The sequence below is a fragment of the Leptinotarsa decemlineata genome, unplaced genomic scaffold (genome assembly GCF_025532065.1).
Source record: "Leptinotarsa decemlineata unplaced genomic scaffold, Ldec_3_MD MMD2_tig00026314_RagTag_RagTag, whole genome shotgun sequence".
NCBI classification, from domain to species: domain Eukaryota; kingdom Metazoa; phylum Arthropoda; class Insecta; order Coleoptera; family Chrysomelidae; genus Leptinotarsa; species Leptinotarsa decemlineata.
Window position 1 is genome coordinate 7904261 of NW_027412684.1, and position 7471 is coordinate 7911731.

General features: G+C 36.5%; 1 protein-coding gene across 1 annotated transcript in view; it reads left to right on the top strand.

Annotated features, from left to right (window-relative positions):
• Positions 1-394: 394 nt before the first annotated feature.
• Positions 395-7471, top strand: part of LOC111507183 (protein croquemort) — a 184680-nt gene continuing 177603 nt past the window's right edge. The window contains exon 1 of the mRNA XM_074181615.1: positions 395-406. The gene's annotated coding sequence lies outside the window, so the exon portion shown is untranslated. The remainder of the gene's footprint in view (positions 407-7471) is intronic.

The window sequence follows — 7471 nt, forward strand, 5'->3', positions numbered from 1 at the left end:
CAGAAAGCTTGAAATGCTCAACTGCCGCGTCGAGTTCGTCGGGAGAACGAAGTGCCTCAGGAGGGGCGCGCATTTCTCCGAGCTGGGTTGTGAAGACATCCCAATTCGTCTTAGATCTCATCCGGTAATCAGGAGACAAAATGTGAATAATCAAGAGAAGTACTTAATAAAAATAACTGCGTGAAAGCAAGCGAGAAAAAAGTGGAACCACCTATTGGTGTGACACCCAAGTCAACTTGCCAAGTTTTTATGTCAGTGTTGGTGGTTTGACCAATCAGACGACAACTGCGGTTGCAGAAATTTGGGAAGCTAACCTGAAATGCCATCGGAAAACGAATCCGCATGTTTCTAGAAATTATATGAAATTGAGAAAGATTAATGCAGTCAATTTGCTGAAAAATAATTCCATGAAAATTAAAAGATCAATAGAAAAATACTATTTTGATCATTTTCATATTGATTTCAACTTAAGAGCCACCGGTAGACAGCTGTTTCAGCCTATCGGGCATCGTCAGTACCGGGCAGGCGGTCTTCGATTGAAGACAGGTGGAAGTCATCTTGAATTTAGACAGGTTGGAGCCTGGCTCCCTTACCTTTTGGACTGATGTTTGCCAAAAGGACAAACGGGTCATGACTGATGTGGGTGTTAATGGTATGGCGGCATGAGTGTCCTCAGACATCAGTACCGCACTTCACGGTGTACCCCTGCCTGGCTGGGATGAATTGGATGAAAACATTGTTTATCTTTCAACGGAAGATATAGGGGCCTCATTCGACAGAGTGTCGGGGCCTTCTATATCGGGAGGGGTCGTCTACAGTATAATCCATAGCTTCCCTGACTAATGGGTTTTCATGAGTTTCTGCACCATCGAATACTCTCTGATTTCTCGACTGAATGGACTGCCGAATGGAAGGCAGCTGAAAATCTCTGCGGATGGCTTCATTCCACACGAACCAAGGAGCATTCACAATCATCCTTATTAGCTTGTTTTGCAATACCTCCAGAATGGTGATATTAGATTTCGCCGCTTGTCCCCAGACGCCTGAAGCATATATGATGACAGGCTTGAACATCGTATTATAGGTGGTATTTTGTTTTTGAAACTCATTTTAGATTTTCTGTTGATCAGAAAGTATAGACGTGCTATCCGACCCTCGATCTTTGATTTGACGCACGTTATGTGCGGGTTCCAAGTGAGCCTACGGTCTATTAGAAGGCCGAGGTACTTCACCCGCGCTTGCCAGTTAATCTCCCTTCCAGAGATTCTCACTTTTCTGGCCGGAGAAGATTTCAGTCTTCCCATGGTTATTGCCTGAGTCTTATCCGGGTTCACTCAGATCTTCCAATCAAGGTACCAGCGCTCGAGGTCGTCCAATGCACGTTGCATATAGACGACCCATGGAAGATGAGAGGAGAGCCGTGTCATCGGCGTACAGAGATATCTTCACACGGTCGGTCGATTGAAGACACTCAGTCAGAAGGTCATCCTCGTTTCGTTCAGGTTTGGAGTCCAGCTCCTCTACTCTTTCGGCTGATTATTGGCCTCAATAAGGACCAATGGATTCATGACTGATGGTATTCGATTGAAGACAATAATCAAAAAAAGTACTTAATAAAAATAACTGCGTGAAAGCAAGCGAGACATAAGTGGAACCACCTATTGGTGTGATACCCAAGTAAACTTACCAAGTTTTTATGTCAGTGTTGGTGCTTTGACAACCGCGGTTGTCGGCTGTCTCTTGTTCTTTAAGGACAGTTGAGTCTAGCACTGCATTTTTTGTTCAGCCTAGGACCACTAATGAGTCCTATGGCGGGTCGAAACAGCGCTGTCTGGTGTTGGTTCATGAATGCATTGTGTTTGGGCTGTTTGGGCTTTCTCTTTGATCACATCTACAAAAATAACAAACTTTGACATTATTATTGCTTTTTGAATCGATACAGTATTGATCTTCCGGAGAATTGCATGAGTTTGACTATCACGTGGCTGACTAGGAATTTTTCATTTTATTAAAAAGTCAAATTGTACATCTGTTAGATCTCACAATGAACATGTTAAATTATGATATCAAAATTATATGCCTGGATTAGAAGATGTGGGTCATCAATAAATCAAGTTTAAGCAACTAGTTTAACATATTATATAAGCAAATTCGATTCCTTTTCAAGATCATTTAGAATTTCTATTGTACGAGGGGGTTGAATAGATTATTATCGGCTTCACCTTAATAGAAAAAATTACATTTTGAATAGGATTCTAGAAATGGCTTATTGAATATCAAAAACTACACCTCACGATTTGATTTTCACAAACTTTAGTTTGAAAAATATATCACAACATGTTTCGCTAGCACAATAGCTTTTTCAAGTGATTTATCACTTGAAAAAGCTACTGTGCTGGCGAAACATGTGATATACAGGCTGATTCACGGTGGATGGCACATTAGACGTTTCTGGTGAACCAGACAACGGATCACTTTGAAAATTTAATGGAGGGCATATTCGGACATTCTCTAGCCAACTGAAATATTTTCGACAATGCGGTGTTGCCGCTTCTATTAGAAAGCAGTAGCAACTTTGATTTTTCAAATGGAACACTCTGTATATAATATTATTTTTGGAATCTCCAACAATTTCCCGACAACTTTTCTTGATATTTTCCTATACCTATCTGTTACCGTTTTCGAAATAAAAATTAATTTCAATTTTTTTCTTCGAAAATCATGACTTCTAAAAATGCCGATATCTTTTAGTTAAGAAGTACTATGATATCGAAATTTGGTTCGGAGTTAGGTGATACTTGGACACTTCCCACACGTCAGCCTAATCTCCGTTACTTCAATACAGGGTGGTATAAATTTCTTGAGGTTCATTGACGGTAGATTCGGATACATTTCATTGAACTTTCTACATGTTCTGCTGATAATTTTGTCACACTGTCCAAAAATAATAAACAAATTCATAAGAACTTCGTTTGAATAGTTTTGTTCCATCGTTTTGAAGGTATTTGCAACTTCTGAAGTGACGAAAATGTCGATATTATTAGGAGAATGTCACAACGCTACTGTCAAATAGTAATCATGGCCTGCTTACCAAATACCGAATGGAAATACCATTCTGAAGGGACATTTTCACAAATAAATGTTCATAAGTCCGAAACTTGACTAGTTAGGTATAGGTATGATATACATAGAAAGAAAGCAAATTTCAGCAGCTTTCCGAATTTTCAATAATATACAGGGTGTTCCATTTAAAATAATCAAATTTCAGCAACTTTTTCAAGCAAACGAAAAAACTGTATTTTTTTACCACCCTGTATTGAAGTAACGGAGATTAGGCTGACGTGTGGGAAGTGTCCAAGTATCACCTAACTCCAAACCAAATTTCGATATCATAGTACTTCTTAACTAAAAGATATCGGCATTTTTAGAAGTCATGATTTTCGAAGAAAAAAATTGAAATTAATTTTTATTTCGAAAACGGTAACAGATAGGTATAGGGAAATATCAAAAAAAGTTGTCGGGCAATTGTTGGAGATTCCAAAAATAATATTATATACCATTTGAAAAATCAAAGTTGCTACTGCTTTCTAATTACATGAAGTAATCTCTACAATAATGTCACTGAAAAATCTAAAATCGGTTGGCTATGACGAAATCCCGGTAAAACTCTTGAAATATGTTGCACGTGAACTATCAACACCCCTAGCAATTATTATAAACATGATGCTTAATAAAGGAATATTTCCTGACAAATTAAAAATAGCTCATATAAAAGCAATCTTCAAAAAGGGTGACAAGGATCAAATAAAAAATCACAGACCTATAGCATTATTATCAAATATTAGTAAGATTTTTGAAAGAATCATATATAATCGTCTTATATCCTACCTTGAAACATTCGAACTATTAAGTGATACACAAAACGGTTTTCGAAAGGGTAAATCGACAACAAGAGCAATTTATCAAGCTTTATGTTCAGTCATAAATAGTCAAAACAACAAGAAACATAGCTTAATGATTAACTTAGATCTTTCAAAAGCTTTTGACAATGTCAATCATAAAACATTGCTAAATAAACTTGAGGCTTATGGAATCAGGGGAACCTCAGCTAACTTGATAGAATCATACTTATATAATAGAAAACAGTACGTGGTCGAAAAATGTCACATCACAAATGAGGTTATAAGGTCTGATGAACTAACAATAATTAGAGGGGTACCACAAGGATCAATTCTAGGTCCATTGCTGTACATTCTCTATACCAATGAACTACAAATGGACAACAACCTAAACACTATACAATTTGCTGATGACACAACCGTTATCCTTGAAGAACAAAATGGAGATGACTTGGAAAGAAATGTGTTCAATGCTTTAAGTACCCTGGAAGCTTGGTTTGCACAAAATCACCTAAAGCTGAACCCTAATAAAACACAGGTAATCAAATTCTCACAGTCAGCTGAAAATGATTATACTTTTTCGGATGGTAAATCAACAATAACAACTAGTAAAAGTTCAAAATTCCTGGGAATTGAGCTAGATTTTAGACTAGATTGGAAGTCTCATCTGGATACTTTGTCAGAAAATGTTGCAAGGCATTGCTATGCCCTAAGAGTCATCACTAAAACAATAAATGTTCAAGCGTCAATGTCTGTCTATTATGCACAAGTCCACTCAAGACTTAAATACGGCTTAATTTTTTGGGGTGCATCTGTGAACGTTAAAAAAATTTTTTCACTTCAAAAACGTTGCCTTAGAATTATTCATAAATCCAAACAAACTGATAGCTGTAAACCTTTATTCATAGAAAAGAAAGTACTAACCCTATACAGTCAGTATATTCTCGACAGCATAATGTTTATTAAAAGCAATCCAAAGCTTTTTAACGACTTTGATGAAGCACACATCTACCCAACAAGAAATAAAGCAGATTTGGTTACTAATATTCCTAATTTTACTTTTATTCAGAAAAATATACCGTATACTCTAATAAAAATCTATAACAAACTTCCAAATGCACTAAAAAGCCTCTCTAAAACAACACTCAAAAATAAACTTAAAAACTTTCTTCTAAATAGAGCATACTACTCAACTGATGAATATTTTAAAGATACCATCCCTTCAGATTTTACCTGCTAAAATGTCTCACATTTAATTGATTTTAATTTTTAAATGTTTTTAACTGTATATTTATTACACTGACATGTTCTACGCTCATCTGGGCATTTTACTTCATTGTAATTGAACAAATAATAAATAAATAATAATAAATAATAATAATAGAAGCGGCAACACCGCATTGTCGAAAATATTTTAGTTGGCTAGAGAATGTCCGAATATGCCCTCCATTAAATTTTCAAAGTGATCCGTTGTCTGGTTCACCAGAAACGTCTAATGTGCCATCCAGCGTGAATCAGCCTGTATTTTTCAAAATGAAGTTTGTGAAGGTCAAATCATGAGGTATAGTTTTCGAAATTACTATGGATCTTCATCAAGTAACGGCCGAATCAATCAGAAAAAAGCTTATTAAATAACTTGACGTCCAGGTGCCCAGGTCGTTTCATCAAATATACAATGATAACGTTTTTATTCTGGTAAATCTAGGATAGATATAGACATTATACATTTGGAAAATAATTTCTAATCCTAGGGCTGATATCAAAGGCGAAGTTCAAATCATTTATTCAAAATCACTGATTTTTTCTACCTCTTTACCTCACATAAGCTTTATATTATGGAATATGCGTAGAATAAAGAAGATCCAAAAAAACAATGACAAGGAAATTCTTATAATAGTACTTTAAACAAATCACATTCATTTTTCACTTATCGAGGAACAAATACTAATCAACTCTCAGAAGTTGAGTAACTTGTGTGTATACAGGGTGTAACTGAATAAGTGTAAAACATTTAAGGAGGTGATGTCTCATCGAAAAAAAGATAGGATTTTTCATATAAAGAAACTTCATTGCAGCATCCCTTGTTAAGATACAGCCCCTTAAAGGGGGTACATAAAATGTGTACCTATAACAATTTTTTTCACAAGCACTGAAAAAGTTACAATATCGAAATTAACCTGACGATTTGTACTACCACGTAATTTATTTGGTTTACCCCATGGTTGTAAGGGGTGGAAAACACAACCCCTAAAATTTATTTCCAATGTAACTTTTTGTCTTATTATTTGTTTACTATTTATTTCCGATAGCCTGTTTCATTCTAAACAAAAAATGTCTCTTGGGTTTTTTGCCCAAAATAAACCAGTTAGCAGCAAAAAATTAAAAATTATTTTACGAACAACTACAGAGATACATCGTCATAAATGCGAACTGGATTTATTGTTATTTTGTAGTTAGTATCTGCATTAAACGATTAAAGGGTAATGAACAAAACCAATTTATTAATAACAAAACACTCAACATGTAGAAATCATAGTAAATGTTCAATATGTCTACCTTCAGACATTACGCATGCGTCTAGACGTCGGCGCATTGAGCCACGTATTCGGTCAAATATTCCTGGAGTCTCTCTGATTACCCTGCACTCATCGATGATGCGGTTTCTCATGTTCTCTACATCGCGAACAGGAGTACGATAAACCAAATGCTGTAAATGGCCCTAAATAGAGAAATCGAGAGGATTGAGATCCGGGGATCGAGCGGGCCAGTTCTGTGGTCCTCCTCGACCTATCCACTGATTTGCATATGTTTCAGTTAAATGCTGACGTGCTACTTGACTAAAATGGGCGGGAGCCCCATCATGCATAAAAACATATCCCTTCTGACGCCCAAAAGAACTTCTTCCAGCAGTACTGGATGCACTTCTCTTAAAAATTGAACGTATGCCTCACCATTCAATCGAGGAGGTAGAAAATGAGCTCCAATTGAATCATCCCCAATAACTCTGAGCCACACGTTAAGAGAAAACTGTTCTTAATGGTTAGTTTCGACAATAGCGTGAGGGTTTTCATCAGCCCATATGTGGTAATTATGAAAATTAATTATATTGTCCCGAGAAAAACTACATTCGTCTGTGAATTCTATCGTCTTCAGAAAGTCACAATTTCTCCTAATTATTTCCAGCATCCAATTGCAAAATTCAAGACGGTTCGGAAAGTCTCGCGGTAACAGTGCCTGTACTCGTTGCAGATGGTAAGGGTATAAGAGTTGTTCATTAAAAATTAGAAATACCGTCATATGATCAACATTTAGCTGGAAAGCAATTTTTCTGGTACTGGTAGTAGGTTGTTCTTCAATCAAATTAAGTACTGCTTCCTCAAGCTGTGGTGTTCGTACTTCTCGATGGCGACCACAATCCGGCGTTCTTTTGTCGAATGAACCATATTCTCGTAATCGTTGATGAAGTCGAGCAAATATTCTATGTGGAGGATGCTGCCGTTGAGGATACATTTCAGCATATCTTCTAGAAGCTTCTAACTCATTCCCCTGCGACAGACCGTAAACGTAATGCA